Source organism: Lucilia cuprina, chromosome 5 (assembly GCF_022045245.1).
Source record: "Lucilia cuprina isolate Lc7/37 chromosome 5, ASM2204524v1, whole genome shotgun sequence".
In the NCBI taxonomy this organism is placed as follows: Eukaryota; Metazoa; Arthropoda; class Insecta; order Diptera; family Calliphoridae; genus Lucilia; species Lucilia cuprina.
In genome coordinates this window covers 9,657,903-9,662,285 of record NC_060953.1, presented here as the reverse complement: position 1 = coordinate 9,662,285, position 4,383 = coordinate 9,657,903, and positions in this window count along the sequence as shown.

The window sequence follows — 4,383 nt, the reverse complement described above, 5'->3', positions numbered from 1 at the left end:
AGTTCTAGTTCAGTTCTTGTTCAGTTCTAGTTCAGTTCTAGTTCAGTTCTAGTTCAGTTCTAGTTCAGTTCTAGTTCAGTTCTAGTTCAGTTCTAGTTCAGTCCTAGTGCCGAATGGAGTAATCAGCACTATAAAGAAGACTATAGTCTTGACTATATATATACTTTACTGTGGACTATAGACAGGACTACAAATTGAACTGGTGCATGAGATAGAATATGGTCTCGACACTACAGGAGACTGTAGATAAGATGATATAGTAACGTCGACTATATAGTGCAGTTATATATGGATAAGACTCTATACCGATCTATAGCTTGTATTATAGAGAAATATTACATTTGGTTTACTTGCAAGCAAAGAAAGCCCGATGAGAACTTTAATAACCTCCTTGTTCTCTATCCCTTCACATATATTTCTTTAAGTTCAATTTTATATTCTCATGTCCTGATTGAAAAAATAAACAACAAAAAATACATTCGCTTGCAAGTAATATAATGTAAAATACGCGGTTTGTGTCAGCCACAGCTTAAACAGCGATCGCTCCTTCCGTTTCAATTGCCAGCAACAAAAGCATTATTGTATTGTTTTTGTTTATTCTTTCAATCCTGGTTTTTTAATCCTTGTTCTTAAATACTGTGGTATTGGTTTTCCTTATTTAATTTTTAACAATTGTTGTCAACAATGAATTCTCTTCGTTTTTTTTTTCCTATACCCTTTGAAATCCTTTTTGGAGTTCAAAAAAATCTCTTCAATGAGTTTTGATATGTTTTTTCTGTACGCGAAATACCTTAAAGGATTTTCGGGTTTAGAATTGATTTCTTTGTTTTTACTTTATAAAGCGGTCTTCTTAGTGAATTGTTTTTTGCGCGCATTGTATTTGATATGTGTTGCTTTGTATTCAAGGATTTAATTGTTGTTTGGATTTTTAATTTTTGTGGCATTAAGATATGTTTTGGAAATGTAAAAATCCGCTTATTTGCAATTAATATTTATTTGGCGAGAGAATTACGCCTCTTTTGATTTCAAGCAATAAAATAAAAAATATCAAATTTCTTAAAAAAGGGAACAAATTGAAAGAAATTAACTGAAAAGGAAACGTATGTCTTTTAGAAATGCACTAAATTTTAACGTTTTATAATCAACTAATAAAAATATTTCTAGTGATAAAACGATATAAGGCGAGGTTTTTGTTATAGAACAATACATAAAATAATTTGAAATGTTTTTCTTCATTGAAGCACTTGGGGATGTATTTTTCTCTCTACAACGAATATTGCGTTATATAATTTCTCCATTTCAGAAAAAAAGTCAATCTTGGAGAGATATTTATAACAATTTTGATAAAATTTAGCTTTACAGGAAAGTCTGGGCTATAGACTATTGTATATTAGCTTTTAGTCTTGTTATAGTCTAATCCATAGTCTAGCCAATAACCTTGTCCATAGTCTAGCCTATAGACAAGTCTATAGTCTAGTCTATAGTCTAGTCTATAGTCTAGTATATAGTCTAGTCTATAGTCTAGTCTAGAGTCTAGTCTATAGTCTAGTCTATAGTCTAGTCTATAGTCTAGTCTATAATCTAGTCTATAGTCTAGTCTATAGTCTATAGTCTAGTCTATAGTCTAGTCTATAGTCTAGTCTATAGTCTAGTCTATAGTCTAGTCTATAGTCTAGTCTATAGTCTAGTCTATAGTCTAGTCTTTAGTCTAGTCTATAGTCTAGCCTATAGTCGAGTCTATAATCTAGACTATAATCTAGTCTATAATCTTCAGTGGGTAAGATAGAAAGCTTGTAAAATTTTTTGAAATTGTTTAGAAAGGCATTTGACTAAAAAAAAACCTCTAACTTTTTTTCTAACTTTTTCCCATTTGATATATATATACGTAGATATTAGAATTTTCAGCTTCTCCTTCACATCAAACATTCCATTAAATTGTCTTCCATAAGTTTAATGTTAGCCGTATTTATCTAGCTCATTTAAAGGTAACGCCTATTTTTGAAACGGAAACACCACATTCCATGTTAATTTTGCTGAATGAAAATAAAAACAGCAAACAAACAATATATAACAAACATGTCACACGAAATCTCACATTACACTTGTAATCACCTTAAAAAGAAACCAAAAAAAAAAAAAACAAGTAAGAGTGCTATATTCGGCTGTGCCGAATCTTATATACCCTTCACCATAGTGTATTTTAAACATAATTGATCTTACAGTCTAGTTAATAAAAACATTAAAAAAATTTGAGTCGATTTAAGCCGAATGTTTCGGCGGCGGCTCAAGCAACTAAATATAGTTCGGCGGCGGCTAAGCTCCGACTAGAAGCCGGTTGACTTCGACCTCTGATTCATTGCTGGTAAACATTGACGAGACGTAGATTTTGTTTTTGTTTATCGTAAAAAAAAAAATTGTTTTAAAAAGCACTTGGAATTTTAACAAAAAATGCAAATCATATTTTTTTGCTGTGTATACTTTGTATGTTTGAATTCCAAACATACAAAAAAATACACAGCTGAATAAAACCAAATACATCTACACACACACGTGTACATCTTTTTCTATGTACAGCGTTTTTGTTGCTTTTTTAACAATTTTTTGATGAAATTTTCAGAGGTTGTCTCGGATTTTTGCTCATATCTCCGTTATTTACCGACCGATTTTGCTGATTTTAAATAGCGATCTTCTCGAAAGCATGTCTAATAGAATTATTGAAGATTCAGACATCGCCGATATCTGGGGTCCTCTAAAAACTGATTTCAACAGACAGACAGACAGACAGACGGACATGGCTTAATCGACTCCGCTATCTATAAGGATCCAGAATATATATACTTTATAGGGTCGGAAAATTATATTATAGAAATTACAAACGGAATGACAAACTTATATATACCCTTCTCACGAAAGTGAAGGGTATAAAAATGCAAAAGAACAAAAAAACATATGGGTAGGAACGTGTGAATGGCGTTAACTCTCCTTTTGGAAAACTTTAACCAACCAACCTAAAACGACTGTATGATTTATTTAAAGAAATCTAAACAGAAGATAAAATTAATGTATGCTCTACTCCAATTTACACGTGAAAAATGATGACATGTTAGAAGAAAGAAGTGCTAAAAAAGATTAGGGTTTTTACTTTTAGATTCTTGGAAATAAATTTCTAAGAACAAGAAATTTTCGAAAATTTTCAATAAAAAAGGAAAATTTTCACAAATTTTCTATAGAAAAAATATCTTTGTGAAAATTTTCTATTAAAAGGAGATTATTTTTTTTTTGAAATTAAGAAGCTCTTTTCTATTCTTCGAAGAAAAATTAGAAGAAACTCTAAAACCAAGCAGTTTATTTTATGCCAAACAAACCAAAAAGGAAGTGATTGCTGTAGGTGGTGAGGGGGATGGTGTGGTTTTATATGTATAGCGTTTACAATGTATCTTGATGAAAGTATGTGTATTTTTTATTGTATGAGATTTATTTTGAAATGTAAATAAAAATGTAAATAAAAATGATAAAATAACTCAAAATGAATTAAGTTGCCAGACCATGAAATTTTTTAGCACGTACCAAAAAACAAAATAACATTTCAAGAAAAACATTGCAGAAATACAAAAAGAAGAAACAAAGATCTCAACACACATTCATGAATGTATGAAAAAATTTCTCATAACTCTTTGCATTATAAACGATTGTAAAGTAGGAGGGCAGTAAAAGAAGTTTTCTTAGAAATTTAGAAAGTACATGGTACGATTCAAAGGGAAATAAATCAAATTAGCTCCTGTTTCGTACACGCATAGGAACTGTCTCGTTGGGCTAATGTCTGAACACACCTTCAGCAGTGTTGCCCATCACTGGTTTATTGAATGCTTATTTAGTTAATTATTAGTTCTTTTACGACTGCCCTCGTACGTTAAGGAAAAACATATAAAGAAAAGTAGTTGTTATATACGTGTCATGATAGTAGCTGTGAGTGTGTGTGTTACTGTTTATGTCTTCATATGTTGGATGGTGTGAGTAAATGAATGTATGCAAATAGAAAATAAACAATAGTACGCGAATTTTTGTTTTCTAAAACATTACATTCGTATATGTTAATTTGCATAAAAAAGAGGTTTATTTAAGCGATTTATCATCTGAAAATATTTCATGGACCCACTAAATTACTATACAAACATGTAACAATAATAAAGTACAGGTCTTTTTGGAATTTCTGAAAGAGTGACAAAGATTTAGTTCTGTTCTAGTACTGTTCTAGTTCTGTTCTGTTCTAGTTTTGTTCTGCACTAGTTCTGTTCTAGTTCTGTTCTAGTTCTGTTCTAGTTCTGTTCTAGTTCTGTTCTAGTTCTGTTCTAGTTCTGTTCTAGTTCTGTTCTAGTTCTGTTC